Source organism: Podarcis tiliguerta (assembly GCF_965153285.1).
Source record: "Podarcis tiliguerta genome assembly, chromosome: 5".
In the NCBI taxonomy this organism is placed as follows: domain Eukaryota; kingdom Metazoa; phylum Chordata; class Lepidosauria; order Squamata; family Lacertidae; genus Podarcis; species Podarcis tiliguerta.
Window position 1 is genome coordinate 9,549,765 of NC_139538.1, and position 23,169 is coordinate 9,572,933.

Below are 23,169 nucleotides of genomic sequence, written 5' to 3' on the forward strand. Positions count from 1 at the left end.
TGGAAGGTTTACAGTCAAACGCATTAAAAAGCATTAAAAGCTTGAAGGCCAGCCTTGCGGCCAACCTATATCACGTAGAGTCACTAAGCTAAGAAAAGAATGTAGATTCTCTCTTCCCTTAAAATACAGGGACTAGTACTGGGGGCGAGGGGGCAGGAGAGATAAAAACAATAATACATTATTGTTCCCAAAGATTCCATGGCAAGTCAGGTAATTCTTTATGAATCAAAGGTGGCTGATCTTCTAGGGGAGCCCTGAAGGGGCACCCTGATTTCTGAAAGATGCTTGCCGAGACTGTAACGTGACATTAATTCAAAGCAGCTTAGTTACTTCCCCTCACGTTCCCCACCCCCACCCCGCACCGTAACTTCCAAAGAACTGAAGCTGCTGGGCATGTAACTACAATTGTGCCTGGTCAATTAAGAGTTGGGGAGCTCTCTCCTGTCAGAAGTAATAAAACATCCGGGGTGTGGGATTCAGCAAACGCAGATATGGGGTATGCACTTGCGTGCAAAGGGTAGCGGGGGGGAGGGGGGAGCAGTGAGAGTTGGTGGGGAAAGACAACCGGGCCAAAGCAAAACCGTTTATTTGCAAATGTACATGCTAGCTTTTGAATATCGAGCAGTATATGGGGTCCTAAGGCTGGGCTGGATGAATCCCTAGCCGGAATTAAGATTGCCGGAAGAAATATCAACAACCTCAGATATGCAGATGACACAACATTGATGACAGAAAGTGAGGAGGAATTAAAGAACCTTTTAATGAGGGTGAAAGAGGAGAGCGCAAAATATGGTCTGAAGCTCAACATCAAAAAAACGAAGATCATGGCCACTGGTCCCATCACCTCCTGGCAAGTAGAAGGGGAAGAAATGGAGGCAGTGAGAGATTTTACTTTCTTGGGCTCCATGATCACTGCAGATGGTGACAGCAGCCACGAAATTAAAAGATGCCTGCTTCTTGGGAGAAAAGCAACGACAAACCTACACAGCATCTTAAAAAGCAGAGCCATCACCTTGCCAACAAAGGTCCGTACAGTTAAAGCTATGGTTTTCCCAGTAGTGATGTATGGAAGTGAGAGCTGGACCATAAAGAAGGCTGATCGCCGAAGAATTGATGTTTTTGAATTATGGTGCTGGAGGAGACTCTTGAGAGTCCCATGGACTGCAAGAAGATCAAACCTCTCCATTCTTAAGGAAATCAGCCCTGAGTGCTCACTGGAAGGACAGATCGTGAAGTTGAGGCTCCAATACTTTGGCCACCTCATGAGAAGAGAAGACTCCCTGGGAAAGACCCTGATGTTGGGAAAGATGGAGGGCACAAGGAGAAGGGGACGACAGAGGACGAGATGGTTGGACAGTGTTCTTGAAGCTACCAGCATGAGTTTGACCAGGCAATGGAAGACAGGAGTGCCTGGCATGCTCTGGTCCATGGGGCACAAAGAGTTGGACACAACTAAATGACTAAACAACAACAACACCCTGGTGCATCTAGTGCAGGACCTACACTGGTTGACAACAGTTTTCCAGGGTTTCTGACAGAGGACAATCCAAGTCCTACCTGGAGATGTCAGAAACTGAGCCTGTGACCTTCTGTATGCAAAGCAGATACTCTGCCACTAAGCGATGACCTTTCTTAAGCCCTCTTCAGGTGTCACAGCTGCAAAAGCGGTACTGTTAACCTTCCTCTCCTTGTTGCATACCACCATCCTTGTGTAACGCCAGCCATTTCTGCCCAGGAAGGTTCTCTGTGCAATTAAGAGGCATCTTCCAAGATTGTGCAGGTAGTAAAAAAAGGCTCCCCCCGTCAGTCATGAGGAAGATGGCATGAGGTGTGTGCTCTCCAGAATTTGGCTCTGCAGCAACTTTCCTACTCACATTGCTCCACTCACGGCAGTAGTGTTAGAAGATGACTATAGGAATGCAGGGACTTAATGGCTCTGTGCTTATACCCCACTGGCCTGAGAAAACCCAGTCAGATAGGTGGGGCATAAGTAATAAAATTATTAAATTACTTTTTAGAGCAAGGAAAAAACAAAAACAAAGCCAATCCAAATGACAGCAGCTCAACATTTAAAAATATTAGTCAATAAAACACTTAGCAAAACCCTTCACTAAAGATTTGAATGGATTCAGCTACATTAGCAACAAACAAACACCAGTGTTTTGAATGTGTTATAAACATGCAACACAAGATGGCGCTGTAGAGCACAAAACTTTTCCATGTGATTTTACATAGCTCTTTTTTTATTTTGTTATAACGATTTACTTTATGGCTTATTTATAGTGGGGGTTTTCCTGTGTGTAGATCCACCCAATGTCTTCTGAAATGTAAGTAGAGAAGAATCCACACATGCTAAATAAGGCAGAGAATTCTACAGAGGTGGGGCCACTGCTAAAAAGGCCACCAATTTGATGGACCTTGATGGCAAGCTAGATGGCAGAGCCTTCAAGGCTCATCTCACGACCTGGGCAGGTTACCAGAGGGAAGGACTGTCACCCAGTGAGAGAGTGCTTGCTTTGCATGTGGAATGTCTCCAGTTCAGTCCCCGGCATCTCCAGATAAGCGTCCTAATTTAAAGGTCTCTCTGCTTCAAAACTGTAAGAAAGGAGAGCCCTTCAACAGTTAGATGCCGAATAGCAAACCAACCCAGTCACCCAGACTTCCCCACTATGGTGAGATGCACTGTATTTCTATTTAAATGACAGTGGCTATGTTAAAATATCTATCTATTAGCATATGCAAAGCTGTGTTTTGTTTTGGTGATGCGTTCCCTCTCTTTTGGAGATGTATTAAGGGCCACCCTTGATGGAAAGGACCCGTGTCTTAAATCATGGAAATCTGCTACCAGTCAGTGAACACATTAGGTGAATCAATGGTGGGACTTGCCATGTTGTACACTGAAAGAAAATTATATGAAAATGATGAACTGGTGGTATTTGACCCCTATGAAACTGGCAAAAATGTACAGTCATATCTCATGTTATGTCCGCTTCGTGTTACGTTCTTTCAGGTTATGTCCCACGGCGACCCGGAAGTACTGGAAAGGGTTACTTCTGGGTTTTGCCGCTCACACATGTGCAGAAGCGCAAAATGACGTCATACGCATGCTCAGAAGTGGCGAATCACAACCCGCATGTGCGCAGATGCGCCGCTGCGGGTTGCACTCTTTTCATGTTGCGAACGGGCCTCCGGAACGGATCCTGTTTGCAATCAGAGGTACCACTGTACAGGACAAGTACAAATACCTGCTGGAAATGTAAAGAAAAAGAAGGTACCTTTGATCATATGTGGCGGACTTGTAAGGTTATAAAAGCTTTCTGGGAGATGATATATAATGAAATGGGGGGAAGTGCTTTAAATAAGCTTTGTTAAGAAACCAGAAGCTTTTTTTTGTTAGGAATTACAGGTACCGACATTCCAAGGGAACAGAAAAGACTTTTCATGTATGGAACAACAGCCGCCTGGATGTTACTAGTACAGAGATGGAAAAAGACAAAGTCCCTACCAGGGAGGAACGGCAAACCAAGCTGGTGGACTATGCCGAGATGGCAAAACTGACTAGAAAACTCAGAAGCCAAGAGGACAAAAACTTTATAAAAGAATGGGGGAAATTTATAAGTTACTTAGGAGACCACCATAAGCAGATGGAAACATTAGCAGGATTTTGATTTCACTTGTAGTGTAATGATTACCATGGATAATACAGTTTGATATAAAAATTGGAGTATGGAAGAATATGCAGTAGTAAATGTTTAAAGTGGGACCCCAGAGAAGGGATGGGTGGAGGGAGTCCTGAGATTTGGAGGAATCTCTTTACATGCATACACTTTTTGATTTTTTTGTTTATAACTTTGTATTTGTAAAACCAATAAAAATGATTTCAAAAAATAAATAAATGGTGGGGCTTGGTTTTCTACATTCTTATATGGATGCAGAAAAAAGTGCAGGAAGTATTAGCCCAATGCATCTTTGTGTGCTATTTTCACTAATCTGTTCATTTATCTGCCCATCTTACCCTAGCAGATGCGTTTTCGTACACATCACTTGGCTGACGGATTGCATTTCAAAATTCCAATAAGTGTGAATTTCAAAAGATGGCTGTGTTTTGATCTGTGTATTGTTTCAGGAAGTGCAAACCGAATTGAATCTCTCCCACCCCCACCCCATCCTTATACTAAAGGCAGTTCTGTGCTGGAGGATCTGGGGCAAAATCACATTGTCCCTGTCTCCCACCAGTCGCGCCTTTTATTCCATGCAACTTGGGGAGGAGGCAAAGGATTGGGTTGCTTGCATTTGAGTTTGAACACTTTTTGTGGGGGCATCTGTGGAAGGCTTTGCAGAGTGCGTGCCTGCCTTTTATTTGTCCTCTGTGGCAGTTAGCTCGGTCTTGTTTGCTTTGATGTATTTTTATTAACAAGCGTTAGGTTACTTGTTGGCACTACACAACGGGCTTAGATTTGGTAAGAGGACCCAGGCAGGTCAGATTCCTTTCCCGATCTTATTTGCAAATAGAGAGCGCTTCACCTCCTGCAGTCCTGCTCTCGCAATTTCTTCTCCAGCAGGGTTTGCACTGTCCTGGCCCAAAGGACCTTCATGTTAATGGAGGTTTAATTGGTGCCCCTTTTCAATGAAGTGGGGATTAAGCAGTTGCTGGTGGTAGTGTAAATCCTTGCTCTGAAACACATCTGCTTTGCAGGCCAGGTGATACAAATATAAGTCTTTGCCTTTCAGCAAGATTGTCTGTTGTTTGGAACATCAGTTCCCAGGTGGCTGTGTTCTACCTGCACTGTCAAAGGCAGTATGTCTCTGAATACCTGTTGCTGAGCATCACACATGGGCAGAGGGCTGTTGGCCTCATATCCAGCTTGCAGGCTTCCCACAGACATCTGCATTACAAAAATGGCTGCTAACAAGTCATGAAGGCTGGCAACATCAACCCCACCATGTGGGATTCCCTTGCAGACGACCGCAGTGCTTGCAGTCAGTCAGTCAGTCAGTCAGTCAGTCAAGAAGTGTATCCACAGCAGTGACCAGAGGAGGAAAGACTGCTGGGAGGAATGCAGAGAGAAGGAATGCCATGGTGCATCTGCAGCAGCACAGCCTCCATCTGCCCCAGCTGCAACAAAACATGTCTCTCCTATATCGGTCTCTACAGCCACAGCAGGCACTGCTTCCCAACAGTTTGACTTCACCCCCAAAGGCGCACTCCTCCATTGTCTTCCCAACACAGATGGACGCCAACAATACGTGGACTGGAGTGGAAAAATTGTAGGGAGGAGTCCTATTTACCCCAAACTAGGAAGAAACTAGACACAGGGTGTTGGGAGGTCTGCAGTTTCTCTTAGGTGACCTGATGGTGAGACCGTCCTCAGGAAGGGCTAAAATTCTGTACCACCATACCTGGGTGCAGCAAGAAATTTCTCCCCACTTGGCTCAACACAATCATCTCAAGGTTCTCTTTACACACCTGGTAGACAGTAGAAGATAATGAGGCCCTGTCGTTCTCATCCATCTGACCCCACGTGTGCTAATATTCTGCCCCATGTTTACTACAGTGGTACCTCAGGTTAAGTACTTAATTCATTCCGGGGTCTGTTCTTAACCTGAAACTGTTCTTAACCTGAAGCACCACTTTAGGTGATGGGGCCTCCTGCTGTCGCTGCACCGCTGAAGCACTATTTCTGTTCTCATCCTGAAGCAAAGTTCTTAACCCAAGGTACTATTTCTGGGTTAGCGGAGTCTGTAACCTGAAGCGTATGTAACCCTAGGTACCACTGTACAGTCATACCTCGGGTTGAATGTGCTTCAGGATGAGCGTATTCGAGTTGCAACCCGGAAGTAACGGAGTGCGTTACTTATGGGTTTCGCCACTTGCTCATGCGCAGACGCTCAAAATGATGTCACGCGCATGCGCAGAAGCAGCGAAAAGTGATGCGTGCGTGCACAGACGTGGTGTCGCTGGTTACGTTTGCTTCTAGATGCGAGCGGGGCTCCGGAACGGATCCTGTTCACATCTAGAAGTACCACTGTATTCACTTCCAACTCCTAGCTGATCAGACAACTTGCCTGCCCCTCCCACCTTGGCCTTTCCCCTTCTGGTCGTCAAATCTCAAGACAGGTTTGCAACGAATGCGAGTAACCCCCTCCTGTGTCTTCGACACATCCCAGCAGCCGTGGAGGTCGAAAGATACGGCCTCTACAATCTTCCACTTTGCTCTGCCTCTGGTTTAGTCAATCACCTACTGAGGGGAGGGGGGGAATCTGTTCCTAGCCTTTACTTTTCCAGAAACTAGTGTGCAAAACAGGGGGTTGGGGAGACTGGCTGAGCCACTCTATTTTTCTGGTCATTTGGCAAGCCCTACACCCAAGGCCCCAGAGTTGGCTGTGATTGTTTTTAGGTCAACCCCTAATTGCCATTTTTCTTGTTCTTACTGGCTCATTCCAGGAAGTCCCGCTTGGCTCACGTTTCACTCCTGTTCTCATTGCAATTTACCAGAGACAGTGTGTAATTTATGGCAATTACTTTTCGAGCCACTTCTTTCTCCTCCTCCTCCTCCCCCCCCCCCATATCAATACCACCACCAGTTTAAAAAAAGGGGGGGGAGACGGATAAAACCTGAAAGCCGGCCCAGCCTCACCTGGTCGGTTTCCTTGCCTGCCATACTAAGTTGACATTACCAGGAGGAAACTGTACGCTTGATGAGAGCCTGCAAAGGAGATCCTTTACACAGCCATGAATGCATGCTGACAAGTAAATCGAGCAGAAGGGGACCATAATTGTTGTGAATGCATTCTTTTATTTGTTAATGCATATATACAATATCATAACAACCGAATATTGTGTAAAAGGCTAATGGGGAACGCAGTTTGTCAGCTCTGGGAGAGCACTGGAGACAATGTGACTTCGGCATAGTATGAAAAGGAAAGAAAGAAAAGTGTGTGAGCTGCCATGAAGTATGCATTTGCATCTAAATATATTTATCCGTTTGTTTTAATGCACGTTTCCTCCCTCCTTCCAGCCTGACAGGTCATGGCAGGTAATAATATATTTGAGGTAAACATCCAGTGTCCTATTAAAGATTCGTTTATGCCAGATGGTTCAATGCTTTGGCAGGCACTGCCCCCACCCCACCCCACCCCACCCCAAAGCTAGTGACAGGGCTTGGGGGAGTGTCCAGTGGGAGGAAGTTCCATAGGAACTTCTCTGCTGCTCCAGAGAAGTGGACACGGAGCAATGGATCCAAACTACAAGAAAGAAGATTCCACCTAAACATTAGGAAGAACTTCCTGACAGTAAGAGCTGTTCGGCAGTGGAATTTGCTGCCAAGGAGTGTGGTGGAGTCTCCTTCTTTGGAGGTCTTTAAGCAGAGGCTTGACCACCATATGTCAGGAGTGCTCTGATGGTGTTTCCTGCTTGGCAGGGGGGTGGACTCGATGGCCCTTGTGGTCTCTTCCAACTCTATGATTCTATGATTCTAGGTGTTGGCAATGCCCAGGCATCCTTTCTCGGGTCTGGGACAAACTTGGAACACGGACCCTGTGCTCATGGCTCCTACTGCAAGCTTTGTCTGTTTCGAAACACTGGGGGGCTGGCAGGTATTCTTCAGCTTCCGTACTGGGGGCAAAATGGCATGAGCCTAACGGCTGACCATATCATAACATTTTGCCTTATGCAAGGCAGGTACTGCCCTTCCTGTAACCTCCGCTCCAGTCCTTGAGAGCAGTGCCAAGGGCGATCTATTGCAGTGGGACATATTTTCCATGTCTCCCCTTCATGAAATATTAAGGACAATATGCTGTAGTGCACTCCGAGAGCTGCCAAAATGCAGGTACCTGAGGCATCTCCTATATTAAAAATATTAAGTACAGCAGCAAGTGCCGTGTGGAGCACGAGTCTTATCACTTAAACAAGATCATATTAGTGTGGAGAGCTTTTTTTTAAAAAAACAAAAACCACATGTGCCATAGGTCACTTTGCAGTCTCTCCCCCCACCCCACCCCCGCCGCCTCCGCCAGAAGATTTAATGGCACGTTAATGAGAAACTTCTCTTGATATATCTATTGAACCTTGAAACCCTGGAGAGGAAAAGTGAGATAGGATTGAATTGTCATTAGTTTAATTTCTTCTCGTTTTAGCTCTTTCCTGCAGTAGAAACGTCTGCCCACTGCCACCCTCGCCGCCCACATCTCAGCCTCTAGTGGCAACACTTAGGATGTTGAAAGGTAATAATAATAATAATAATAATAATAATAATAATAATAATAATAATAAAATTTATTTATATCCCGCCCTCCCCAGCCGAAGCCAGGCTCAGGGCGGCTAACAACAATAAAACAGTACAAAAGTACAGCACAAACAACACTCTAAAATCATTCATTATAAAATTAATTAATTCAGGTATTCAGATGGAGGCTTGGTATAACATTTTAAAAGCTTGTGTTTATAAACTTTGGGCTTGGCTTCTGTGAATTTAGGTAGGCAAACTGGAAACGTTTGCTAAACCGAAATTCTTTCCCATCCTTACTTGACACTCATAGGCTTTCCTGGAGAGGGGCAAGTAGCAGCTTGGGCCGGGGGTGTGGATTTAAATCCACAAAATGCAAAGAGGAAAGGGTTAACTGTGCAGGACCCCAGACCCAGCCTTCCACCCCCCATCTAGTTGGCCACTTTGCCCACCTCACAAGGGAATGCCTGTGTTTTACCATTTGTATAGCTCAGTTTGGTACCGCATGAGAATCTTAATCTCAGGTTCATGGGTTTGAACCCCATATTGGGTGAAAGATTCCTGAATTGCGGGGGGTTGGACTACGTGATCCTTGAGGTCCCTTCCAACTCTGCGATTCTATGATTCTCCCTCTGCCTCTTGGAAAGCGAAGGCCCTGCTGAATTAGGCCAAAGGCCTACATGGCCCAGCATCCTGGTTTCCATGGCAACCAGCCAAATGCTTCTTGAAAGCCCTCTCTCTGTGTCCAGTAAACGGTGTCACATATGTCACCCTCCTGCACCACACACACACTTGTGAGGTCTCCAGGTGCCTTTTTCTGCAGGTGAGGTAAAGTTTATGGGGGGGGGGTTGCTGGTGCTTTTCATTGCACCCGCAAGAAGGTAAGGCCAGGCCTATGAGGAAAGTGCTTTTTCTGTGGTGGTGTTGTAAGCCAAAAATGGCTTATCTTCTGAGTTTACACCAATAAAACTCAGAGACAAGAGGAGTTAGGAGTCCATTTTTGTTTATTGCTAGGCAACAGGTTACAGGCGGTCCCAGTAGGGGTATTTATAAATTTCAAACCAGTCATATACAGTTACAGTGGTACCTCAGGTTAAGAACTTAATTCGTTCCGGAGGTCTGTTCTTAACCTGAAACTGTTCTTAACATGAAGCACCACTTTAGCTAATGGGGCCTACCACTGCCGCTGTGCCGCCAGAGCACGATTTCTGTTCTCATCCTGAAGCAAAGTTCTTAACCCAAGGTAATATTTCTGGGTTAGTGGAGTTTGTAACCTGAAGCATATGTAACCCGAGGTACCACTGCATACCTTATGTTACGTTTGCTTTATGCTACATTTTTTCAGGTTGCGTCCCGCGGCGACCTGGAAGTACCAGAAAGGGTTATTTCTGGGTTTCGCATTTCGTGCACACACAGAAGTGCTAAATCGCGCTTTGCGCATGCGCACAAGCACCAAATCAACTGCGCAGATACAGTGCTTCAGGTTGCGGCCTTTTCATGTTGCGAATGGGCCTCTGAAATGGATCCCATTCGCAACCAGAGGTACCACTGTACATCATTACCTCATTTCATGTTTAATACGCATGCGCAATTAGCAATTTCTGCTGTTTCAGTTCTGATTCCCACCACTCTGTTAAAATACTAATTTCTGTTACATTGTGTTAGCGTGCATGTTGCGAACCTGTGTTATGCGTAACCATTTGCACCATGTATCAACTTATGCTCTAGTTTATGAGCTGTATCTTTGTCATTCACATATTAGCTGTGCTTCTGCCCCAAAGGGGAGGCGGCAACTTGCAAATCATCAGTTTCATAAAGCAACAGGTTACCCTAACTTCTCTATTAGAAGCACACTCAAGGATTTATAAGGGTTTACATTATCATATTTATTGTGGCCCTTTGGGCCACTACCACAGTGGCACCACAAATATTTAATATTCTCTTCAGAAAGGTCCACCAGGTATCATCGGTTTTAGCCAAAGGATAAAACTTTCTTGTTGTTATTGTTGTGCTAGTGTTTTTTAATTAACAGTTTACTAAAAATAAAAAAAAATCTTTAAATCCCTTCCCTCTTTGAATATATAAAGAATCGATTAATAATGGTAGGTACATTCACTATTACAATAAATTTTTTTGTTAATAATCTTTGCTAATAATTTGTGCTAATATTCGCATAAAAAGTAGCATAAATACAGCTGAAGCTTAAGGTTCATAATTATGTAAGAAAAGATAAGTATATGGGGTTTTTTTATTTTTTTGTGTACATGATAGAAATTTCAATTTACTTTAAGAGATGTACTATATATATGTAATGTATTGTAAGACTATTAATAAAGCTTGTTACACGTTTAAAATAAAATCTCTCCCCTCTTCTAGAGTACCCCCTCTCCCCTAAGCACATTAATCCCTTCTACAATTGTTTTTATTATTTTGGCGCATTCTTTTGGAGTTTATGCTGTGTGCCTTGAGACTGAGTCATGGAAAGATGGCTAATGTGTTTTATAAACACAATTGGGTCTAAAAGCATTAAGCACGGGCAATATGGTGGCGCTCATGTGCCCAGCGAAATGGCAGTCTTCGTGTGAGGCTGCTCATGAGTGACTGCAAGCAATATGGCAGCTCATATGTCAATTGGTCTGGGCATGTCTTGGAATAATTACCATAGGCTTCCCAATGAGACTTGTTAAATCTCACCAAACATTGGATCAAATCTGGCTGAAAGTTGCCAGATCATCTGGCCCACTCCTAATTTTCTACATGCCAAATGCAAAATATTTATATGTTGGTGTTTGCCCGCTTCTTCTAACAAACAAATTCACTGGGATAGTTTTTCTTCAGAAGCTTGCTGACCAAGCTACAGCAAACTCAATAATTACACTGTACTGCCAGCAAGAAGTCAATATTATTTTTTTCCCCTTCCTTGCCTGAGGGTTACAACACATTTGCACCATAGGGAAGCCTTTTCTCTTTGCATCTCCAAACTGTAACGCAAACTCTTCTTTTATCCATAACAGCTCGATCTCCAGCTGAGATAGGCACTTTCGTATTACCCCAGATGACAGATTTCTGTGTTCTTTCCAAGCACAAGGGGTTTAATAAACATATCTGGCAATCTTTCGATAGCTGGAGGGCTCGGGATGACACCGTGTGTGCAAACAATATGCTCTCACTGCAAGGGAAACAAGTTTATTCAATTATTCAATTAATAGATTACAGTCAAGATACTTGTTATCCTACAAGGGAAAATGGCAGAAGAACGCAGAGAATTAGGGTAGGTCCTGGGATTAGTAGCAGGCAACACAAGGAGCCAAGCAGAAGAAGATGAAAAGGGGAGAAAAAAGGACAAGAAGGAAACACCTTTCATTGATGGAGATATATTTATAGGGGAAGGCGCTACCCAGCTGTTTGATTAGCAGTTACAACTTGAGTAAGAATATTTATTATTTGCCTAGCATTAAATGTGTGCCCTGGGTGTTTATCGCAGATCCCTATGCTGCACAAGCAGCAGAAAGAGATGGTAGAATTGGATATTTTATTAATTTATTTGTGAGTGGACCACAAAGTCTGTTCCCAGTCCCTCCCCGTTTCACATGGGTTCATTCATAAGTCCGTTCCATCCCATTCACACCTTAAACTATGGTTTACTTTTTTTAAAACAAATGGCATGAAAATCCATATTTAAATATATATTTTGATAATATTTTCTCAAAACAATGATACTGAGACCCAGTTTTGAGGGCCTTCTGATGGTTCCCTCCCTGCGAGAAGTGAGGTTACAGGGAACTAGGCAGAGGGCCTTCTCGGTAGTGGCACCCGCCCTGTGGAATTCCCTCCCATCAGGTGTCAAGGAAATAAACAACTATCTGACGTTTAGAAGGCATCTGAAGGCAACCCTGTATAGGAAAGTTTTTTAATGTGTGATGTCTTACTGTGTTTAAATTGGCTGGAAGCTGCCCAGAGTGGCTGGGGTAACCCAGTCAGAAGGGCAGAATTATTATTATTATTATTATTATTATTCAATTTCTAAATGTATATTCTCTCCACTCCTAAAGAACTGCCTCTTCCATCAAGAACCAACCAGGATTCTGTGGTCATCATCTGAGGCCCTTCTTCATATACCTCATCAAGCAGAACTTTGGAGGGTGACAATATGAGAACGGCCTTTTCAGTGGTGGTCCCTGCTTATAGAATGGATTCCCCAGGAAGGCTCACCTGGCCTGTAGTTTTAGATGCCAGGCAAAAACATTTCTTCCCCCTGAGCTTTTGGTCATTAATTTGAAGGATTTTGCAGCCTCGTTTAGTGGGGCAGAACTACTACTTGTTTGATTGTTCTTTTAAAATTGTTGCATTTCTAGGTTTTCATTGTTGATTTTAATTCATTCTAATGTACCTTGCGTTGAGTTACTTTTGTAAGGAAACCGACTAACAAATACAATTAACAACAGCATCCAGTAGCCAACTGATGGGTGAGGATGCCCCCACGTTAAATCCCGACTGCCAAAAGTCTAGATCTCCCTAGTTTAGAAAACACGAATGGCATTGGTTTGCAGTCTTAAAGATGCATCTGAACAATAAACAGACTTTGTTTTTCCACAACAATGCACTAATGCTCCAGCCCTGGTCTTTTTTCACTACCACTTTCTTTCTTTGTGAAGTTTGCAAGAGTTTTTCTTGTTCAGCAGTCTCACAGACATCCAGTGGCTTGGATTGGATGTGTAATTTATTGTGTTATTGGATTTGGCTTTTTATCATTAAAACAAAGTAAAGAAACCCACACAAATATTTGGGCAGCCTCACTAAGTCTGCACAGAGAAAACCTTCGAAAACAAACAAAAAAGGCACAATTTCTCCCATCCAATAAACTGGGAGGAAACTGGGTTTGGCCAAGGAAAGGCAGAGAGGAGGAAGGCAGGGTATAGCAGGGTTACAGTAGTTTGGCTGACATGTGTCTATCATGATGAATGAGTAGGAAGGTTAACACAAGGACGAACTGCCTGTTAAGTTTATGTGTTACAGCAGCAAACAGCCTTTGCAAACATATACGTGAAATCCCGCAGTGGCAACTTGGCAGGGATGGGTTGACATGGAGTAGGAATGGAAAGAGTTAGCATCCCTGTTATCCTTGTTTATAATTTCTTCCTCCCAAAGGTATTACCCTCAGATGTCTGACCTTCTGGGAGTCTGAGGGCCCGTTCCTGCCTCTCTCCACCTAGCCAAGGGCCTGACAGGCTTCATAAGAACTGCTGCTGCTGCTGCTGTCCAGCAAGGACTGGGGTATTTTGGGGAAAGTTTTGTTGGGAATTTTGCTGTTATTGATATTAATTTTTTTGAATCTTTATTTTTATGTGGAAATTGTTCACTTTGGTTATGTGGTTTTGATGTGTGTTATTTATTTTAATGACTAATTTGCTATGTTTGTAACGACGTAAATCTTTTCATATTGTAAGCCGCCTTGAGCAGGCATAGGCAAATTCCGGCCCTCCAGATGTTTGGGACTACAATCCCCATCATCCCTAGCTAACAAGACCAGTGGTCAGGGATGATGGGAATTGTAGTCACAAACATCTGGAGGGCCAGAATTTGCATACGCCTGGCCTTGAGCACTGTTTTAACTGTGGAAAGGCAACATACAAATAAAATGATGATGATGATGATGATGCACTCTGTTTTATATGCTGTCAATAGGATGCTGGGGGACAGTGCTAGTTAAGCTGTCTTCAGCTGAGGCCCTTCTCTATGGGAGAGGTCAAGAGAGCAGCAACACAAGGATGGGCCTTATCTGTGGTGGCTTCCTTCCAGCAGCTTCTTCCTGAATTAATCACACAGGTAATCCCATCCAATCAGGAATCACGTAGGAAATGTGATGACATCACTGTACCATCTGATATAATGAAGTTATAGGATGATGTCATCTGTGTCAGTAAATAAAATCAGAACCAATGAGATTTGTCTATGTATAAATTTCATGGAAGGAATTTGAGAGTGAGAGAAAGCAATGGCAGCCAATTAGGTTTCTAGGTACAGGCTCTGTATGTGGGGGAAGGGGTCATGCCATAACAAATTATTAGCTAATGAAGTGAAATAATGATAAATTAGATAGCAGCAGCAGCAGCAGCAACAATATGTAAATAATTCACAAAATAAGAACAAGTGGTTTAAGTACTTTTGCAAAAGTCACTGCAACAGTACTGTGGATATTGTAGGTTTAACTTTTAAAAGGCTCACCTGTTTTGCAGAGTTTTGCAGAGAATTAGTAGCATTATTTTGGACCTAGTTCAAAGTTGGTTCAAGTTACCTGCAGGCTATGGGCTTCTGGAAAGAAGAAGAAGAACATGCATTGATGCAAAGGAAATTAAATATCTCCTTGTAGTGTCTTAAGGAGCAATTTAGCCGTGGGTAATTTTTTGCTACAAGGGTTTTTTGTGTGTGTGTTTTTGCTGCAAAGCCCCACCACCACACGTTTTATTATTATGTCTGAGGTTATTTTTAACAAAAATAAATGGAATTGGATTACATCTTTACAAGCTGTATTTTTGTAATTGAAAAGTGCACACATATGCACCAGAAGTCGCAGAGGAGGGTAGCAGTTCCCCAAGGAACCACAAATTCACATTAGATTTCTAAGAGCCGGGAGGGACCATTAATGATTAATCTCCAAAGCTGTATAAGCCAGCATGTTTCCCCTAGGATTTTCTACATTAAACTTAGAACCTTGTGGCTGCATTCAGGTGTGTGTGTGAGCGCGCTTGCGCTTTGGTGTGTGTGGTCTTTTTGCTATCTCTCCAGCGTTTCTGTGATCAAACAATAGCAACTGTGGCCACAATCTCACCATGCATTCAATCACTGCGCTACCGCTTTAAACAGGCATAGCTTGGAGTCGTAATTCGTTAAGGGTGCTGAGAGTTGTTAGAAGGCCCCTATTCCCCTCCCAGAGCTACAATTATCAGAGTTCCCTGTGAATAGGGATTGGTTGTTAAATCAGAGAACGCTTCTTTCAAGAGGGTGCTTGCCATTTGCAGGGCTTTTTATTATTATTATCATGCTTATGGTGCGTGAAATCTACTGCCCAGTTAATTGGAGGGCACCTTACTAGTCGATTTAAAAGGTAATAATCAATTAATCTTAACAGATTAGATCAGTCTTCACCCGCTTCCATCAAATGTTCATTGTTCGCTTTTGTACTCCTGTACAGCCCCTTCTAGGGGGCTTCCAGCACCATCCTGTTCAGACAATATCAATTCCTGGTTTCAGAATACACCGAGAAGCCCCACACCTGAGAAAGCCTGGCAATCTGTACCAGAAGTGCCTTCACATGTACAGTTGTATGAACAAAGTCTTGCATGTGACCCAGAATCCTAGCTGGGGTTCCTCTGCGTCTCGTGGAAACTTTTGTCTATGCAGCTGTATGTATGAAGGCTCCTTCAGGTCAGGTGGCTGCACTGTCAACATGGAGGCCAGGAGGCGGAGCTATCCTCTCCCTCGCTTGAGTGACACACTCATCAATATGGTCCTTGTTGGGATGTGATGAGATGCTAGGAGCAGTGGCGTAGCGTGGGGGGTGCAGGGGGGGCCGGCCGCACCGGCCGCAACATCTGGGGGGGGGCGCGCTCGCACTCGCAGCTCTCTGGCCCTACCTGGCTCACTCACTCTCTCACTGCAGTGCTGGCTGTGTGAATCCGATCTGAGCTGCGGGGTCGCCGCCCACTGTGGAGGGGAGGGTGCCAAGCGTGCGGTGCGGTGCGGAGAGAGAGCGAGGGACTATCTGGGGGAGGGACAGTGCAGCGGGGGGGGGCGCAAATTACTTGCCTTGCCCCGGGTGCTGACAACCCACACTACGCCACCGGCTAGGAGAGGATATATTTGTTAGATATCATCCTTCCTTCCTCATGCTATCCATTTGCAGCTTAAAAGGGAAGCTTAGGTAGGGTAGTTTTAGCCTTTAAGTAATCCAGGAAGCTTTAAGGCAGACTGGATTCTCCTGGTATTTCCCCCTTAAAACAATAATCACACAAATGGTTTCGTAAAGGGTAAAAACAGCATTTACTCACTCAGAATGATTGTTGATGAGTGACAGATACAGGAGCTTTCTTCAGGCAGGCTTAAAATGGTAACTCGGTTACAAAGACATACTTAAGTCTAGCTTTAAAATGCTGTCTGAGCTCAGACTAAGCTGATGTTCTCATGTTGCTCGTTTGGTGGTAAAAGAGATGGAAAGAGAGGAAGAGAGTATGCCCAGGCAGGTAGGAGAAAATATAGAGCCAGTGCTTTTTTCTGGGGGGACGCAGGGGTACGCATACCCCTAAACATTTTGTGAATCTTAGTTTGGCCTCATTGAGGGGCAGTATTTCAATATGAGTAGGAAAATGAGAGTACCACTAAACATTTTTTTTTTAGTGAGAAAAAAGCACTGTACACCCTTCCCCTGTCAGGGCACAGTAGGAGTGTCTCTCGCAGAGTTTTCTCTAGCAAGTTTACAGGAAAACTCTGTGAGCTTATGGTCCTATCATGCACCTATCTAGCAAAACATGAATTGTTGGTTTGACTGCACTTTAAATATCCCACACTCCTCTTGTTCAATCCTTTGCTGGTCTGGAAGTAGTTAGAAAGCCATTACTATAACCAATAGGGAAAGCAGAGTTTGCCTCATAATCGATGCTCTTGCTGCTCCCAGCCAGAGTGTCCCTGCTGGGGTGTTGCAGTGAAGTGATGACCACCATTGCCTTGTCAGAAACATAAAAAAAAATTCCAAGTTCACTTGGTTTTATTTTGCATGAGCCCAGACTCTGTTCAGATGTGACACTGAAATGAGGTTGGTGGTGTCTTATGAGGTGCTAATTTTAACACTGCATAGCCTGGTAATGGAGTGCTAATTAGGGCATGACACAGGATTTGATGCTCTGTATACAGGCTTTGTGCAGCTTTCGATGGAACAGATTACATAAATGGGTGTCAGCCAAATGACAGCCATATATTAGGAGAACTTCACACATTGCATTATTTATGTTTATACTAATATTTTTTTTTAGTACACCATATGGAAACCTTTCCCAACCTGGTGCTTCTAGAAGTTTTAGACTACAACTCCAATCATCCCAGACTATCGGCCATGGCAGCTGGTAGCATGGTAACTGTGAGTCCAGGAAGACCTGCTCCCTGCCTTGCAGGCCCTTTTCCACCTGGCCAGTCTCCTGGGGTATAAGGCAGCTCCCTATGTTCCCAAGCATTACCCTGCCACTGCTTTTCCTTTGCAACCTCAGCCTGCTACCTGTCTCTCAGTTTGGATTGCAGACATACATTTGCCAGGGCTGGCAGTGGAGGCTGGTCCATTAGGGCGAATGGGGCAGTGCTCCACCAACTTCGGTCTGCTCCCACTTCGCCCGCACCTGCCTGCAATCTAAAAACCAACCGAGGGGGTGGCCCTTAGTGCCAGCTTCTTCCTCTTTCGAGCTGCCATCCTAGAACTCATTAGGGAGGTGGGGTGGGGGGAGGCAAAAACTAGAATGAGTTGGCTCCTCTTAAGGAGTGCTTGGCATGAACCAGTGTGGTTTAATGGAGTTCACTAATTTAGTTCACTAATTTAGGGATGCGGGTGGTGCTGTGGGTTAAACCACAGAGTCTAGGTCTTGCTGATCATAAGGCTGATGGTTCGATTCCCCGTGACGGGGTGAGCTCCCATTGCTCGGTCCCTGCTCCTGCCCACCTAAAAGTTCGAAAACACGTCAAAGTGCAAGTAGATAAATAGGTACTGGTCTGGCAGGAAGGTAAACGGCGTTTCCGTGTGCTTCTCTGGTTCACCAGAAGCGGCTTAGTCATGCTGGCCACATGACCTGGAAGCTGTACGCTGGCTCCCTCGGCCAATAAAGCGAGATGAGCGCGATAACCCCAGAGTCGGCCACGACTGGACCTAATGGTCAGGGGTCCCCTTTACCTTTACCTTTTAATTTAGTTCAAGCATCTCTGAATTACACCAGAAAGTTGTTCCTATAACTGTCAAGCAAACTAAATGTGAATTAAGATCAGTTTGGGGTAGAACATTGAACGATTTCTAGTTCATCTTCAAGTTTGTTCTCTTACATGTCTTTTTTTAATGTACTCATTGGAGTAAAACACATCCCACTGTGTTTCGATGTTTTCTTAGTCTTCTTAAGCATATTTTATACAAGGAGCTTGTAACACTCTGAATGCTGAGTTCTTTTTGCAGAGGATCATTTGGATGAACTTGAACTGAACTGTTTGTTTGGTAATGGGATGGATGGGAACTGGAATTTATTTCTTACTGAATATGTTGCACTTGAATTAGAAAAAGTTTCTTTTGAAAATGAACTTTCCAAGCTTGTGGCTCCACCTACTCTTGGTCTCTCTGTCTTCTGCCTCAAGGAGTCACAGAAGAGGGACTGTGCTTCAGGTGTTTCAAATAGCACCCTCCCCTTATGACTTTGCAGGAGGAGATCTTGCTTCCTAATTTACACATATCTCTCCACAACCCACTTCCTATATTCTTTGAAGCATCTCATGTTTTCTTTTCAGAGTTGGGTTGTTGGTTTGGCCTTGTTTCCTTTCATGTAAAACCCATCCCATAGGCAGGATGGTGGAACACAGGAATAAAACGAGGTTTCTGAAAGCCATGGTTTTATAACTTCATTGTCGTTTTATGTCCATCGTTCATAACAATGTTTTTGCATTATGGATGGTGTTGGGGATGCATGATTCTGCTACAAGCTCCACTTACTTCTAGTATATATATTTTTATTCCTTGCAACAATGGTTGTGACAGCCAGCTGTGGACAAGGGCCCCACTCATCCCAGCCACCATGCCAGGTTGGCTGAACAACAGATGCACCCCTGCTGGGCCCTGAACCTGTGACTGTAATGAGTCCGGACATCTCCAAACTCTGACTTACACCATTAACGAATCCCCTTCCACTCCTTACCATACTCCCACCATAGAGAACTAAGAACTCTCAAATAAACAACCTCATTGGTTCAGCTTCTTCTGATCATCACATGCACATAACAGCATGCCCAATTTGACCACATTAATTGATGTTTTTTATCCTGATAAGAGAATCACAGCCACTGATGTGATGGACTCTTTAGCTTCTGCATTCAGTACATTAAGCCTGCAAGCCACCCACAAATCTGACATTGCATTTATAGTTGGAAATGCCTTTGTTTCTAAGGTGGCTTCCTATCAATGGTTTTTCATAGAATATGTCTCAGGAGAAGCATGTGCATTGCATCCTGCCTGGTGCCTCCAATTAGGATTCTGCTTCCAAGTCTTGTTGCTGGGATGCATCTCATTAAAGAGGTCCTTGCAGTGGTTTTACAAGGGGCTCACCCCCTTCCTGGGTCCTTGCTTCAAAGTTGTAAGGTTGGCCTTGATAGACCTCTCCTCCTTTTTAAAAAGAAATTTCATATCACATTAGAGTAGAATCTGGGGTGGGGGAATCTAGTTGTTTCCCTCTCCTCCTCCTCCTTATTCTCCAACTCCAGAAGAGAATGAGCCTTCCTACAACAACCTTGGATGTATATATCAGATGCATTTTATGCATATTCATTCTCATAACTTGACAGATGGGAGGGATCTTCCCGTCACCGCAGCAGGCAGACAAAAGGGCCGTTGGCTGTTTGCTGCACATGCCGATTTGCAAGGCAGAATATCACCCACTTGCATTGATGATTATATAGTTCTACCCATCTGTCTGCCACTGAAGGTTGTAAGAGTGAGATACAGCTCACACCGTCTTCATAAACAAAAGTGGATTGTACTGTCAGTCGTTAGACACGCCAACTAATTGGAGCTGTCGACAGACACAATATTCTGTGTCAACAGCTCTGGTAACAGTTTGAAACAGCAATGATATGTTGGGTGATGGTGAGGTTGACACATATGTCGCTAATAGCTTGCTAGGAAATCTGACATAGGCAGAAAGGAATGACTCAAAGGTGGTTCCCGGACTAGAACATGGCCGTGAAAGACTCACCAAGTCTCCATGAGACAGAGAGAGGAGGAAAGGTGAGGAAGAATTGGCCAGGGGTGGGAGAAGATAAGAGGGAGGAGGAATCGTGCACAGAGCCATGTACTTCCCACTTCATTTCTGCATCTTGACAACTTAATTTCATATTCCTCCTGCTTAACTTTGAAATGAAGCTTGGCTTCAGCCAATTTCCGACTGTTGCAGAGCATTAATAAAAAGGAAGAAAATAATAATTGGTTGTTTGCTGAGCTGGAACTTGGATAACATACTTCCCTTGGCTCCCATTTTAATAGGGATGCCTGTTTACCCACCTTTAATTTGTCTCACTGATGCACACAGTTTTTTTCACACACATTCTTGTCTATGGCAATTAGCTAGGGGTGTTAACACATATGTCAAACTTTATCGGGGGGAAACAAAACACAAAATACAGCACTGAACAGAGAGAAAACAAGTATCTGCAGCAAGTGAAAGGGGGGGGCACCCTTAGAGGTTACGTCAAGATTTTCTTACTGGCCACCCCAATCTCTGCAGAAGATTCCAGGGGGTCATGGCACTCAAACAGGGTCTGTGTCCCTTTGGGGGGGAAATATGATTTACATAGGGTTGCCATATTTCAAAAAGTGAAAAGCCGGACACAAAAGTTGTTGAGCTTTTTTATCTCTCCCCCCCCCCATTGAAAATTTTTACCTTCCTTTTTTGGGGGGGGGGGGTCACTAATAAATCAAGACTTCCAATGCAGGCTGCCGTCCGCCTGGGTTTTCCTGGATATTTTAGCTGCTTTTCAGAATATTCTGCCTGGACGCCATTTCTGATGGACAAATCCCAGCTATGTCTGGGAAATTCCTGATGTATGGCAGCCCTAGATTTACACATATGTTCACTGGAAGCTTTCAATGGAGAGATATTTCACAGCATTCACATATCAGGAGAATCCTTCGCAGCAGCCCAGAATTGGATTCCCAGACATCTCCGTGCCTCTCTCCCAGCCTGCCTTCCGCCAGCTCGCCGAGACAGATCTGGTATTCAAAGCAGCTCATGGAGTCCTCTGCCTTCTTCCCCAACCTCTAGATTTGAAAAGGCACATTTTTTTCCAGTGTAACATCATGCCTCTCATTTGTTTTTCCAGCATATGCCCTTGCTACCCTAATCATAGCTGTCAACTTACAGATTTGAAAATAAGGGATCAGCAGCCAAAATAAGGGATTTTCCAAGCACAGGTATGTTCAACTTCTGAGCCCCTCTGAGCCAAAGACAGAAAGCCAAGCCAGCAGCCAAACGAAGCCTCAACCGGTGGTCCCCACAGCGCAGCAACCCAGCAAAGGGGATGCAGCAAGGAAAACCACCGTCACCTCTCTGCTGGGAAGCGCTGAGCAAAGGCGAGTCCCCAGGCAATGCGGCCGATTTGATCAGCACAAGGCATGCAAGCTCCACCCCCCAGTTGTTCTTGGACTCCTTATTCGGTGAGCAATGCAGCCAAGCAACACAGCTGGAGCCTCCCTCCTCCCTGGCCGGCAGGGAGGGAGGGAGAGGACCTACTTTCTTTGAAACCTGGGAAATTTAAGGGACATCATCAATAAGGGGCACGGCACTGGGATAAGGGACTTTCCTGCCAAATAAGGGACGGTTGACAGCTATGACCCTAATAGTGTTCTTTGCCACCCCTTCCCTCATTTAAGCTAGTAGCCATGAAGAGGAAAAAAGCAGCACAGCCTAGCATAGTTTTATAAGAAGCAGTCTGGCCTTCAGACTCCTTGTATAACCCTTTCATTTCAGGAAGTGAGGTCATGAATGGAGATACGCATACAGAAGCCCTATTTGTGTGCTCAAAAGGATGGGGTCGGCATACAATGAGTAGGGGAGAGGGGTGGAGCTGTGTCACCCACACCCACAATACCCCTAGCCCTGACGACTCCACCCTGTCTTTAGTGAGAACAGGGCCAATTTAAGACACAACAAGTTTAAGAGACCCCAATGCATTACAAAAGAACTGTACTAACGGAAAGGACAATAAAAATAGAAATAATTAACTTTTATGTTTTCATAAAAGCACACTTGTGAGGATGCAACTAAAAACTAGCAGTATAACTAAAACATACAGCATTTGGATAGCTCAGTCGGTGAAGCATGAGACTTTTAATCTCTGGGTCATTGGTTCAAGCCCCGAGTTGGGCAAAAGATTCCTGTATTGCTGGGGTCTGAACCTTATGGTCCCTTCCAACTCCACAATTCTGTGATTCTAGCAATAAGTCTATTTGCATGTGAAATACCTTTAAATGAAAATATCATATGATTTCTTACTTAGTTTATACGAAAACTATATCATAGTTATTTCTGCACAGATTCAGAAATACAATACGGCTGGTAATTGTCTAGTCATTAAGTGTGTCTTTGTTATATCAGGCTGATAATGTTTGTTTGAGTTTTGTTTCCTTTATTCTTTAACCAGTTATGGAACACTTGAGCAAAAATTCAATGTGTTTTAAAGCCCCTCATAATCTGAAGCCCTAAACAGTAGCTTACTTAGATTTTTACATAAATCTGGCACTAAGTGGAAGGTCTAGCAGAACCTTCTAAGCTAGGGATGGTGGGGGAATTGGAATTACTTGGCTTTTAATGAGAAACTGCTTAATCCGCACTTCTCAAACCAATACGTGAACCGAAACATCGCTGTCCTTTGAAATTTGCACTTCATCGAATTTTGCAACGCAGCATTAAAAGTGGGACACGGATGGCGCTGTGGGTAAAACCTCAGTGCCTAGGACTTGCTGATCGCATGGTCGGCGGTTCAAATCCCCGCGGTGGGGTGAGCTCCCGTCGTTCGGTCCCAGCTCTTGCCCACCTAGCAGTTCGAAAGCACCCCTAAGTGCAAGTAGATAAATAGGTACCGCTTTATAGCGGGAAGGTAAACGGTGTTTCCGTGTGCGGCACTGGTGCTGGCTCACCAGTGCAGCTTCATCACGCTG